Raw genomic sequence first — 14,458 nt, forward strand, 5'->3', positions numbered from 1 at the left:
AGGACCTTTCCATTGTCCTGTTAGAATATCCTTCCAAAGTACCTTGGGCTTATGTACATTTTTTGGACACATATGCCTTTCCACAGCACTAAGCCCTGATGAATCCAAATTTAAAAAGTTTAGAGTAAAAAGGGTTATTTTAAGTTTATCTTTGGGGAATATATACCCCTTCCCAATTCCTTCTTTTTGCTTTAATAAGTACATTTTAATAGTTTGATGAGCTCTTTCAACTATGCCTTGTCCCTGTGGATTGTAGGGGATTCCTGTTATATGAGTAATGCCAAATGATGAGCAAAATTGTTTAAAAGAGGTAGAAGTATAACCAGGGGCATTATCTGTTTTTAACTGTTTTGGAATGCCCACAGTGGCAAAATTTTGTAAGCAATGAGCTATAACATCTTTAGTTTTTTCTCTGGCATGAAGGGAGCCCATCAAAAATCCAGAAGATCAACTGTAACATGCAAATATTTTAATTTTCCAAATTCTGTCAAGTGTGTGACATCCATCTGCCAAATATGGTTAGGTATCAATCCTCTAGGATTGACTCCAAGATTAACTTGTGGTAAAAAGGTCACACAATTTTGACATTGTTTTATTATTTGTCTAGCTTGTTCCTTAGTTATTTTAAAATGCTTTTGTAAAGTATTAGCATTGACATGGAACTTTTTATGAAAATTTGTAGCTTCTTCTAGCGTAGAGAAAATATGTATGTCATGTGTAGTTTTATCTGCTAAATCATTGCCCAAACTAAGGGCTCCAGGCAATCCTGTATGTGCCCTGATATGTCCTATAAAGAATGGATCTTTTCTGTCCCAGATTAGACTTTGTATAGTGGAAAGCAAAGAGAAAACAGTAGAGGAAGGAGAAATCCTACCAGCATCTTCAAGGGATACTATAGCATTAACTATATACTGACTATCGGAAAATAAATTAAATACAGAATCTTTAAACATCACAAAAGCTTGTAATACTGCATTAAGCTCTACCTTTTGAGCTGATTGTTTGGGTACTAAAAATGTAAAAGTTTGATCAGGTGTAACTATTGCTGCTGTACCATTATTTGACCCATCAGAGAATATATTTGGAGCATTCATGATAGGTATTTTTCTTGTCATTTTTGGAAAAATTACAGGATGCCATGACCAAAAAGACAATAAAGGATTAGATGGTAAGTGGTTATCAAACGAAACATTAGATTTGCCCACGATTATTGCCCAAGTATTTAACTCATTAGCTAACTCATCTATTTGATTCATAGTATATGGAGTAATGATTTTATTGGGAGAAATTCCAAACACTCCCTTTGCTGCTTTTATTCCTTTGAGTATTAATTGTCCTACAGCCTCAGGATACCTAGTAAGAATAGTGTTAGGAGAATAAGATAAATGTACCCATAATAATGGACCTTCTTGCCAAAATACTCCTGTAGGAATATTTTTTGTTGGTAGTACAATAAATAATTGCCACAGTCTGGCTGGGCACAAAATCATGAGCCACTCAAGCAGGAACAAACTTAATTTTTTGAAACTGCCGCCAATACCCAGCATGCACCCGGGGAAGATTGCCGATCCATGCACACAGCGTTCTCCGGGATCCCAAGAGGAAGTTTCTCCTCTGGAATTCCCTCCTACTGCACTTCCCCAATCAATGGGAACTCTCCAGGAGTCCCGTAGCAGGCTGAGGTGGACAGCAGGAGTCCAATATCCATAAGAATGCAAATCTTAACATAATCATATCATCTCAATGGCTAGCTGGCATCACCTTTCAACCAAAAACGCCATGCATCATATTACTTGGCTGTGGCTCTTAGCAGATTCTCTTAGACCTTTTTCCTTGGTCTGGACTTGATTATTATTTCTAATGATCATAAATGCCCCTCTAACATTCCAGACATGCACTGTTATAGTCACGCCATCAGCCAGAATTGAAGCAGGGTACCGAGTCACCCATGTGTCCCCAGCCCAGTGCTGAGAGGTGTAATGACCTTCACACCATTTATTGTACAGGAGAGAGGGTGAGGAGGATGCTGTGTGAGGGGTCGGATCTCATTGGGTATCTCTGTCTTACCTTCTGGAAACATGTGCTGGCCTCTCACCGAACTCCGTGAGCAGTGCCTGGTGATAACTCTGAAGCCAGTTCCTTACAAACATATTTAAAAGTGGTATGTAGCATGGTTCCAAAAGCAATGTGGGCTCCTCCTTACCTTCAGAGGTCAGGACAGTTGAGTTTTGCCAGGCTGCCATGCAGCCGTCTCTACAACCTGGTGCGGCTCAGACTCGCTCCTGTGCTGGAGCCAGGCCCAGGCTCTCATCCCTACTACTCCTGACACCTCCTGACATGCCTGTCTTCACACAGCTCTTCTGGCAGACTGAGCAGCTGCAGATACTGGCTCTGAGTCCATCAGAAGGTGCAGGCTGCCAAAGCACAGTTACAGGGAGGCGAGAGGCAGGGCAACCTCTGGCTGGGCTCTGACCTTTTCTGTTCTGAGCTCTATTCCAGAGCCAGTGACCTGACAGAGCAGCGGCCCAGGCAACCATCTTCTCCTCATGTGATCTCACAAACCAGAGATGCTTTTCCTCTACTCCCAACTCCCTTAAAAAATCCTGACGTATTTCTGAGCTTAATTTGGCAAACATTTGTGCCTGGGGCTGCGGGGGGCCCCGGACCCAGCACTTGCAGCTCTTCACCCGGGTACCTGTCTGTGTGCTGTCTAGTCAAGCTGCAGCTCTTGAAGGTTGTTTCCCACCCCCTGGATTATTCCTCCTCCATCCTAAGAAACTCAAATAAATCATCAGCCAGGAGGAGATGGGAAGTCCATAACAAGAAAGCAGAAAAGAGTGAAAGGAAGTCTTTAAGTCTCATCCTGCCTCCAGAAAAGGAGGAGGAATTGGAAGATTTGAACTGCAAGTTAGATTTAGAAACTTTTGCTCTTCAGTTTCTTTCCAAATAAAATGTGATAATCTCCAAAAGACCTTTTATTGAAGTCATAAAAACTAGGCTTTCTATAACTATGTCATGAATTAACGAAAGATTAAATTTTTAATTTGCTTTTAAATCATCATTAGGTTTATTAATATTAAAATTACTCTGCTCATGAATACCTTTTAGATGGTTTGCTGTGACACTGTGAACTAAGGGGAAAATGTTATTTGCTAATTACTTTAGGTGACAATTCAATAGATCCTCACTTTTTGTTTAAAAATAGATAAAATAAAACCAAGAAGATGTTCAGGGGACTACACCAGCATTTTGGAAACCTGAAGACAGAGGTGAGTGCAACTGGCCCCGTGGAACAACTCATGAGAAGTCTGTAGGTTTCATAGTAACCATCAATCCTGCTCTCTAGAAAAGCTGTGCCACCAACAGACATGGCACAAGGAACCAGAGAATGAGAAGCAAAGTTTCCTGAACAGCCCTCTGGGAGGAAATGCACAGATCACCCATTGCTTTTATTTAAAAAAAATTTTTTTTGGAGTAAGAGTACCAGGGATTGAACTCAGGATCACTCAACCACTGAGCCACATCCCAGCCCTTTTTTTTGTATTTCATTTAGAGACAGAGTCTCACTGAGTTGCTTAGCATCTCACTTTTGCTGAGGCTGGCTTTGAACTCAGGATCCTTCTGCCTCCTGAGCCTATGGGATTACAGGAATATGTCACCACACCCATAATCACTCATTGCTTTTAACCTTCTCTCAAGCCATCCAATGATTAACAAATATTTTTCTGCAGCAAAGAGTTCCCAGGCGCTGCAAAGCTGGCACATCAAAGGGCCAGGGGTTCCAATCTGCTCACCATCACTACTTATCACCAACCTACCTAATCACCAGTTTGAAATCCTGGGTCCCACCAGACACCCCTGAGCATCTTCCCCTCTTGGTCTCCACACCCCACAGTCAGCACATTTGCTTTCAAATGCCTCACCTTTCTCCAAAGCCACCAAGAAGGGCATCCAACTGCCTTGCGACTGCCAGCCGGTCCTCTTGCTCATCTGTCCTCTACCCTCTGCCCTGTACTCTTTGTACAAAGCAGATCTGGTTGTGCTCTTCACTTGCTTGAAACTAACTTTAAATCAGAGCTCAGACACCTGCAGCCTGAGAGCATCCTGTCCCGCAGGGAGTCCCAGACCTGCACTGAGAACCCCTTGGTGAGCCTTCAGATATGTCCTTTCCTAAACTCATTCTAAGGCCAATAAATGTGGATGTCTGGGGTTGAGATCCAGGCACTAAGAACTTCCCAGGTGACTCCAGGGACAGCCAAGATTCCACAGTTCTGTTCGCTGGTCAGATGACTGAAAAATGAGCACAGGTGTGGGAAAGTGCCTCTCCTCAGCATGTGGCCTTTGTTTTCCTCTTCCACCTCCATCCACTGCCACCAGAAATCCATGCACATCATTGAAACATTGATTACTAATTTTCTTATGTTTCAAAAGATATCAGATGCCAAAGATTCAATTGCCCATAACTCACATTGATAACACACTTACATTGTCCATACTGGCCTGCTTTTATTAAGTTTTTAGTTATTTCTCATAAACCTACCTTGAAAATTCAAGTGTAACAACTTTCATGGAAGTATACGCTTTCCCCTGCCTCCTTCCACCTTTAGGAGTCCTTATTCTCTCACTTTCTTTGAAGTTTTATTGAAGCTGCTAGTATTCCTAACATTATATGTGTATGTGTATGTGTTTGTGTGTGTGTACAAATGCATATAAATGTATAACATTTTAGTGATCCTTTAATTTAACAAAAATATTCTGTTGAATGTATCTGCATTCTGTGTAGTCTGGGAAGAGATAAGGAGAGAGAGAATGGGAGAGAGATTAGTTTTGATGTGTTGTTTCATATTATGGGAGCAGACCATCTGAAATCCATGGCACTTGTCAGAAGGTTGGAAATTTAGGAAAAAGTAGATGCTGGCAATCTCGAGTCAATTCCATAAGTTAGCAGGTTGGAAACTCAGATGAGTCTTCTATGTTGCAGCCTTGATAAGAATCCTTTCTGCTTTAGGAACCTCAGTTCTTGCTCTTAAGGCTGTCAACTGATTAGATGAGGCCCACCTACACTATAAAGGGTGGCCTATGTTACTCAAAGTCAATGTTAATCAAAGCTAAGAAGTATTTTTCCACATCTAGACTGATGCTTAACCAAACAACTGGGGACTATAACCTTGCCAGCTGGACACATAAAAATAGCCATCAAAGAGTGGTGGTCCTTAAACTCACCCACTGTGCTCACTGGTTTTGACTGGAGTCAGCCTGTGGATGTACCTGGTTGCCTTGCTCACTCTCCTGCTTATGCAGTTTTGAGAGGTCTCTAGGTTTTTGCTGCTCTGAACCTCATTGCTATGAGCTTTAGGCACAGGCCTCCCTTGTGTGGGACTGTCCCTGGTATATGTGCTGGGAATGTGGCTGCTGGTCACAGGGCATATGAGAGGTCAGTCCAGGGATCACACCCAGCTCTCTTCCTAGAAACAGCATCAGTTGCCACAAGTGTCGATCACATGTGAGATGCCCTTGGTCTAGTCTCCTTGGAGGTGTCCAGGCACTTTCTCACAGTCTCTTAGCTGTTGTCAATAAAACCTTCAGAAGCTATTTCATTATGAGGTCTATACTTATTGTCATTGATAATGTTACATTCCTTTTCTGTGTTTGATAGTCATTTGTATTCCTTTGTAAAATTTCTGGTCATATATTTTGGTCATTTTTAACTAGATTAACTATATTTTTCTTACCAATTTGTAGGTTATCTTTACATATTTTTAATTTTCAAGTGTGTTAGTTATATTGAAACTCTATCAGTTATGTTGAAAATATATTCTTAAATTTCTAAACATTTTTAGTTTAAGACATCTTATTCCCCCCAGATAATCAAGCATTGATTACATTATTCTTGTATCCATTATTTATAAATGTAAATGACAGTATGTCTCTTAGTTGCTTTGGGTATATGGGAAAAATTAATCCTTGTGAAAATATTATTAACAATCACACAAAATTGAGTACTACTTAAGTCAATGGAACATAAGTCAAATTTCAGCAAAATGGTAAAAACTACTTATCTTTACATTCAAAGAAAAATGTATGAACTTCCTATAACAATATGGGCATATAATTTAAAAAACTCATACTCACTTTACATTATTCTGTAGCTAGTAACATCATGAGATGCTTTTAAAAGTCAGAAATATTGTACTATTTAGAAATACTCTGAATAGGAAAGGAATTCGCTGTAAATTTTATTCTCAAAATTGATCAATAAGGAGGAAAATACTAGTTAAGCAGACAAAAATGTACCAAAAACAGGGTATTGCTCATATATACAGAAGATATGAACAGTATAGATTCATTTCTAGTTGACTCAATCCTATTTACACTTTTAAAATACAAAATTACATTTCAATCTGTCAAGAAGCTGACCACATTTTGCACCAGAAAAGGAACTTGACTTTAGCTTCTGATCATGACCTCAATATCCTGGAATAGGAAAACGAATTTCATGGAATCTAGATGCATTTATCAACACCAATTAATAAAAATTAATTCTGAAAAGTAATTCCTGAATGTCATCCATTCACAAATGAGTCAAAGGCATTAGGACCTTAACACTTGGTAATACTTGAAGTTGTGAACTACTCTCCTACAGTGGTTTGTTTTCATCTCCTCCAAGGATTGTTACAGTTGCTGAACTAAATGAAGTAGGGTGGCTGAGTCTGTCTGCAGAACTTTGGTGTTGTGGTCTCCATTCTGATTTAGGTGTAGTTTTATAGTCACTGCTGGCTTAATCTGTTGCCTGAGACTTCTGCTTGCAAGCTGTACATCTAGTCGCCACTCAAGGCTGTGGTAACTGGGAAGGCTGGGTGCCAATTCACCCAGAATAGTCCTGATCTCTTTTCTGTTGTCCAGGTAAAGCTGAAGCAATAATTTGTTCAGTTCTTCAGAGAATCCCAGAACAAAAACAGAGTCTTGGAAATCCACTTCAGCAATCATGAGCTTGGAGCTCTCGGTGAGCAGGTAGGTCAACCCTTCCACACCATGCTGGACAATGTTGCTGCTCACGTTGAGCTTCCTGGCGGTGCCCTCATAGACCTTGGGGATGGTCCCTCGCCTCAGGAACTCCACCCCGATCCACCCAAACTCCACCACCACTTCGGCAGGAAGGCCAGGTGCTCCTTATACTCTTCCGACAAGTCCAGCAGCATCTTCGCTGGGCACCATATTTCACCCAGCAGCACCCTGGTCTTCCTGTTTAAGACATCTTTGGACATACAGATGTCTTTAATTTTTTAAAAAAATATTTTTTAGTTATAGTTGGACACAATATTTTATTTTATTTATTTATTTTTATGTGGTGCTGAGAATCAAACCCAGCACCTTGCACATGGTAGGCAAGCACTCCACCGCTGAGCTCCAGCCCCAGCCCCAGATGTTTTTAATTTTATGTGCTCAAATTACTAATCTTTTCTTATGTGATCATGTGTTTTCATGCGTGCATTCTTAGGAAATATTTTGTAAGATCAAGTTTTAAAAGCTATCCACAATATTTTCCACTAATCATTTTAAAATTTCCTTTTAAAATATTAACATGGTTAATATATCTAGAGTTGACAATGCATATGGAATGATGTAGGAATGCAAGTGTGTATTTTATTTGTGGAATGTCAATTCCCCAGTCCCATTTGTTAAGTAATTCTCTCTTTTCCTACTTCTCTATGATGCCATCTCCATCATGAATCCAAGTTGTTCATGTGGACAGTTCTGTTTCTGGGATTCTTAAGAATGTGTTGATAAACTTGTGTTTTTATTCTATTGATAAATGATTCTTGCTACATCGGTTGAGAATGTTTCCTTCCACTACAGAGTAAAAAGAAAAAAATATGATCATAAGACATCCACTTGTATAGAAGGGTAATAATAGTAACCTGTGTGATAGAGCTTTCCTTGGGAAGAATATATGTTGGACATATTTTTTTTTTTAATTTGTGAGTATCAGTACACTGCTTATAGAACCCACTCAACACTAAGTAGCCATGAAGCAGAGACCTGTCCCCTACCGATGGACAGCTCTCTTTCTTTCATGACATCTATTCTGACCTTATGAAAAGTCTACCCAAGTAAAATAATTGCCACTTACTCAGTATTGTAAAGAGAGTTGTGAGAGACTCTGCGACTAATAGAAGAAAAAATAGGCCTTAATCTTCATCATGTGGGATTATGCCCCAACTTCCTTAATAAGACTCTTACTGTACAAGAATTAAAACCAAGAATCAAACTATAAAGTTTATTTTCAGCAAAGAAACAATCTGTGAGGTGAACAGAGAGCCTACATCCTGGGAGCAAATCTTTACACCTCACATATCAGATAGTGCACTAATCTCTAGGGTTCATAAATAACTCAAAAAGCTAAACACTGAAAAAACAAATAACCCAATCAACAAATGGGCTAAGGACCTGAACAGACACTTCTCAGAAGAGGATATACAATCAATCAATAAATATAAGAAAAAATGCTCATCATCTCTAGCAATCAGAGAAATGCAAATCAAAACCACTTTAAGATATCATCTCACTCCAGTCAGAATGGCAGCTATTATGAAGACAAACAACAATAAGTGTTGGTGAGGATGTGGGGAAAAAGGTACACTCATAGATTGCTGGTGGGACTGCAAATTGGTGCAGCCAATATAGAAAACAGTATGGAGGTATGGAACCACCACTTGACCCAGCTATTCCTCTCCTCGGACTATATCCAAAAGACTTAAAAACAGCATACTACAGGGACACAGCCACATCAATGTTTATAGCAGCACAATTCACAATAGCTAAAGGAGGGGAAGGCAGGGATGTGGGGATAAGAAAGATAGTAGAATGAAATAGACATGAGCCAACCTAGATGTCCTTCAGTGGATGAATGGATAAAAAAAATGTGGCATATATACACAATGGAATTTTACTCAGCATTAAAAGAGAATAAAACCATGGCATTTGCATGTAAATGGATGGCGCTGGAGAAGATAATGCTAAGTGAAGTTAGTCAATCCCCACAAAACAAATACTGAATGTTTTCTCTGATATAAGAAGGTTGACTCATGGTGGGGTTGGGAGGGAGAGCATGGGAGAAATAGGGTAGAGGGGTGGGAGAGAAAGGGAGGGGGCAGGGGATTAGCAAGGATGGTGAAATGTGATGTATGAAGACTTGAATTGGGTGTCAACATACTTTATATACAAACAGAAATACAAAAATTGTGGTATATATGTGTATTAAGAATTGTAATGCAAAAAAAATAGCATTACCTTAGGTAGAGGGAAGTGAAAGGAGGGGAAGGCAGGGGATATGGGGATAAGAAAGATAGTAGAATGAAACAGACATTATACTTTATATATATGTGACTGTATAACCAATGTGATTCTACAATATGTACACTCAGAAAAAGAGAAATTATATCCCATCTACGTATAATATATCAAAGTATATAAGTGCATTCTACTGTCATGTATAACTAATTAAAACAAATTAAAAATTAAAAAAAGAGAGAATTGTGGCTTTGACCAATAGTGTTGCCCCTGCATCTCCCAAAAGAGCAAGAGTGCATGGCTCTTGGAAAACTCCCTCTGCTGAGAAGCCTTGCTTACCTTCAGTCTGGTCCTCAAAACTAACCTCTTACACTGTTACAGAGAAAGCCTAATGTGTGCATGGGAGTGGGTATGTCATGAGGAATAGAACATTCAGACATTAAGATTGTATATTGCTTCCATTCTGCATTCTTCTTGCACACTACCCTAGTGTGTAATTTTGCAATGAATTTCCTCTTGCATTTTACTGAACATTTTTAAATTCTTCAAAAACTCTGTGATTCTAGAATGCTGAGTTGTTTTGTGAGCCTCTGTGTTTTCATGCAAAATGGAATGTCTAATTGATAGGAGGTTGCTGTTACATCAAAGTAGTTTTGTACTTAATGTAATTTCTACATCTGCACCAGCATTATACTATTTTATTCAGAACAACTTTATAATGACAATAGCTTAATTTATAATAATAATAGCTTAATAGTTAATTGATAAGCCAGACCCACTCCAGGTTCCTCTTTAGATTTCATGGTGTTTTAGCCTTCAAAATACTTTTTATTTTTTGGGGGGAGGATGTACTGGGGATTGAATTTAGGGGCACTCTACCATGGAGCCACATCCCCAGCCCTATTTTGTATTTTATTTCAGAGACATGGTCTCACTGAATTGTGTAGTGCCTGTTTTTGCTGAGGCTAGCATTGAACTCATGTTCCTCCTGTCTCTGCCTCCTGAGCTGCTGGCATTACATGTGTGCACCACCGCACCTGGCTACCTTAAAAATACTTTTAAAAATGACCTAGACTAAGTCTTATATTGACAAATGTAGTATATGCCTTTATGTATTTATGTTCTTTTGAACATCTCCTAATAAAATTTTATAATTTGTCTACAGAAGTGTTAAGTCTATTATTTGATTATTTAGGCAATTTCTGTCTCTGATACTATTGTAAATAGTATATCCTGTTCAATCCCAATTCCTAATCATTTGCCACTGGAATATAAAACTTTAATTTTACTTTTATTCTTCAAGCTTTTATTCAGGAACCTTGACAATTTCTATAGGTATTTCCAATAATCTTTCTGGAGATTACATTTTTTTTCAAAATATAAATAGTTTGGGCTGGGGATGTGGCTCAAGTGGTAGTGCACTTGCCTGGCATGCAGGAGGAAGTGGGTTCAATCCTCAGCACCACATTAAAAAATAAAATGAAGATATTGGGTCCATCTAAAATTAAAAAAAATATTTAAAAAATAGTCATCATTTGAAAATAATGCAAGTTAAGCTTTCTATATTTTAGTATTCCATTCTTCTACTTTCTTTTATTCTCATTATATTTTAGTCATGAGGATCTCCAATACAAATTTGATTAAACATGGTGATACCGGGTATGATTATTCTGATTTTAAAGTAAACATTTCTAGGGAGGAAAGATGCTAGCAAGATGTCTGACTAGAAGCCCTACCATCCTTCCTCCCACAAAGACAACTCCCAAAATAAGCAATACATTTTGGTGAGGGTAAGTGAAGAGAGCCTCAGAGCGCATCTAAGGATCAGCAGAAGCCAGATAGAGCACGGAAACCTGGGATGTTCACACAGAGTATAGGACACACTTAGTGTCTGACACATCATCAATAGCCAGGAGCAGCTCAGAACAAGGGAGCCTCCTCCCTGTGTGGACTAATCAAGCAAGAGGACCCCAGCAGCTCCCACCCAAACCTTGGACACCTTCCATACTCACTACGAGGACTCTTGTATTCTCATGCCACTCAGCTCCCCTGAGGGGACTGCCTGGAGTCCACACATCTGAGCTCCAGAAGAGAAGGAGGTGACAGTGTACCCCACTCCTGTGGCCAGCACAGCTATTAGACCATGGCACCTGGGGACTGGAAATACTGCTGGATTGTGTCTTGCTCAGGTGACAAACAGCCATGGCACCCCACCTTCCCTGAGACTTAGGCACTGCTAAACCACCCACACTTGGTGGCCTGCCACTCCTGAGCTCAGCCCCTGTCACAGCCTACCTCATGGGGCCAGGCTGCAGTGAAGCCACACATCAATGCTCCCAGTCTCTGGTGCACCCTGCCCCTCAGGGCCTGGGCTGGGACTGTAGGCTGCCTCCTGGAAGAGGCATCTGAGTGCCCACAGCAGTCATAACCCACATCTGACTGAAGTTTCACATCACTTCTTGGGACCTAGCTGAGCAGCCAGACTTGCAAGGGCTGAGATGAATGTAGTGCCCTGGGTTCAGAAAACAGAGCATAGGTTTTCTCACCCTACAGGTCAGAAAACCCTACAACCCTGGGTAAGACCCAGGACCCTGCAATGCTGGAACTGTGTGAGCTTCCTAGACCTTCCAGTCCTAGAACTGGATAGGCCTCTGTGGGGGGCTGTTGCTCTGAGTGACCAGCATTTTCCTTCCCTGATTGGTTGTGGCTCTGTCAGTCACTTCCAGTAATCTGGCCACATTCAAAGAGGCCCTAGATGGCTGCCCTGATCCTGGAAATAGCAGAATGTGCCTTCATGCTTAGTCGTGCCTTCCTATAACCCGAGGCGTCGAATTACCTTACCTGTCCTTATAACCCTGCCCCTCTTGACCTTTTTTGGATGGAATTTTCTAAAGAATGAGGGTCTCCCCAGTAAAAGTCCACTCTTGGACATGCTCACTCTCACCAGCCCCTTGTGACATTCCTTGCTCTCCCATTTGGGGAGCTTGAAGCAGAGGAGCTGTCCTGGGTGTTTTATTTGGTATCCTAGGAAATTCACTTGAGCAACCTTTGGTTTGGCTGACTGCCCTGCTGGGGGCGGCAGGCCTCCCAAGATTCTGCTGTTGTGGAACTAGATAAGAATCCTAGATCCTACAATGGAGTGATCTCCCAGAACCCTGCAGTTCTGGAACTGGGTGAGTTTTCTGGACCCCCCATTCCTGGAACTGGGCGACCCCCAAGCTGATGAGCTGCTGAGCCACTCCACTCCCTAGAGAGGAGTCATTATATATATTTGTTTCCTTTCCCTTTGAAGTGCAGCACTGTGGGAGTCCATCCTTGAATGTGACTGAGTTTACTCCCTGGCTAGGTGTGAGGTGCTCAGACACTTTTAATGTGGCAGAGCTCTCCCCACCCTTCTTGGGTTTGAGAGCTTTTCTGTGTGGAGGCGTGTCTCACCACTGCCCCAAAGATCCAATCATCGCACCTGACCTTGCCACATTGCCCCCCCCTTGACTTTCATTGGATGAAATTTTCCCCAGAATTTTTTGTTCCCCAATAAAAGCCCTCTCCCTAGCATGTTCTCTCTCTCTCTCTCTCTCTCTCTCTCTCTCTATCTCTCTCTCCCCTCTTCAGTAAAACCTAACTGCCCCCCTGGGGAGCTTGAGGCTGAGGGTTCAAGGAGCCATCCCAGAGCTGGTTTAAAGGTAAAATGGTGTCTGTGTCTTTAATTTAAATTCCCTGAGGATTTTCCCAAGTGACCAAACTGTTCACACCATCTGCACTGGCCCTGGACTAAATAGCACTAAAAACTCTTCTTGCAATCATAGAATGAGAAAGGGCCGACTCTTATGTATATCAACTAGGAGTTCCTTTGAGTTTGTTGAGATGAAAAGTGCTTAGAACAGTAACTCACCTAATAAATTCTCAGTACACTTCACCATCACCTGGTTAAGATCAATATTTCTTATTGTGTACTATATATCCTGAGATAGTGGAACTGTGTGCCTTTCCAGTGGTCTGATGGCTTTCCAATGGCCCTGTTCATAGCCCATGGTCCTCGTCCCTGCCACCTGCTCCTTCTCCCACATCCTTGGGCAGTGGTTTGCAGACAGGTGCACACCAGCATCATTTGCAGGTCATCATCTCATCTGACCTCCTTCTTCACTTGAGGCTGCTGGCGTCTCTTCCCTGGTTCCCAGGCACTTCTCATGTGATTTGCTCTCCTGGGCCCTTCTCCACATTGATAGAAGGGAGCTGAGCCAATGTGGTTGGATGGTAACCATCAGAACATATTTACAGTCCTGCAGAACTTCTAGCACCACGAAGAGTGCAGGCTCTGCAGCCAGCTGCCTGGGTGCTGGCTCAGCTCCCGCTCCAGTTCTTCCCTGGGCAAGTCCACTGCACTAGCCCTACCTGCCTTCCTCTGTGAAGACTGACTCCTATGTGGAGATATGTTGGCATGTGGTCTTAATGATCTACTAAGGAAGAGGCTTAGAATTACTTGGTATGTAATAAGCAGTCAAAATTAAAAATTCTAACTTATCTTAATATTCCTCATTAGGAGCTCTAGATTTTGGGATAGTAAAATTAATGGAAGCTAGCTGGGTTCAAATTCTGACTGAACGACTCATTGGGAGCACAATTTGGAGCACATTATTAAACTAAGATCAGCATGTTAGGCTATAGGATTAATACTACCTACTTCATAACAAACAGTTGTTACAGAAGTAAATAAAATAAATGGAATTAAGCACTTTGTATAATGCCTAGCATGGAATAAATAGGAATTACTAAACTTCACTGCAGTGGTTTTTAGACTTTATGATTACTGATACCAGATTTAAGATCAAAGATATCATATAGGACCCTATTTTCATATATCAATTGGAATTTAGTTCTACTAGTATCTAGAACTGCAGTAGCAAGAAGTAGTTTTTTAAATCAGTGTTTATGAACTCTTACAACAAAAATATATTAGAAAAAATTGAGTGAAATATAGTTAAAAAAAGTATATTCACATATGTATATTCACTAAAGGCAGACCACAGTCAAAAAAAGTTAGAAAATTCCTTATGAATTTCAAAAGTCTAGTTTGACCCCTGTTGAGCAGTTAGTCAAGAAAGAACTTTCACTGTGTTAACACACCCCTCACTTGGCTTTGTTTCATGGAAGAATTTCCAGTCTGTTA

At 40.8% G+C, this 14,458-nt stretch overlaps 1 pseudogene; it reads right to left on the reverse strand.

Moving 5' to 3' along the window:
* Window positions 1–6,315: 6,315 nt before the first annotated feature.
* On the reverse strand, window positions 6,316–7,199 carry LOC124081384 (COMM domain-containing protein 2-like; annotated as a pseudogene).
* Window positions 7,200–14,458: the final 7,259 nt, after the last annotated feature.

Source organism: Marmota monax, unplaced genomic scaffold (genome assembly GCF_021218885.2).
Source record: "Marmota monax isolate L192 unplaced genomic scaffold, Marmota_monax_Labrador192_F-V1.1 WCK01_AAM20220418_F8-fsc00184, whole genome shotgun sequence".
Taxonomy (NCBI): Eukaryota; Metazoa; Chordata; class Mammalia; order Rodentia; family Sciuridae; genus Marmota; species Marmota monax.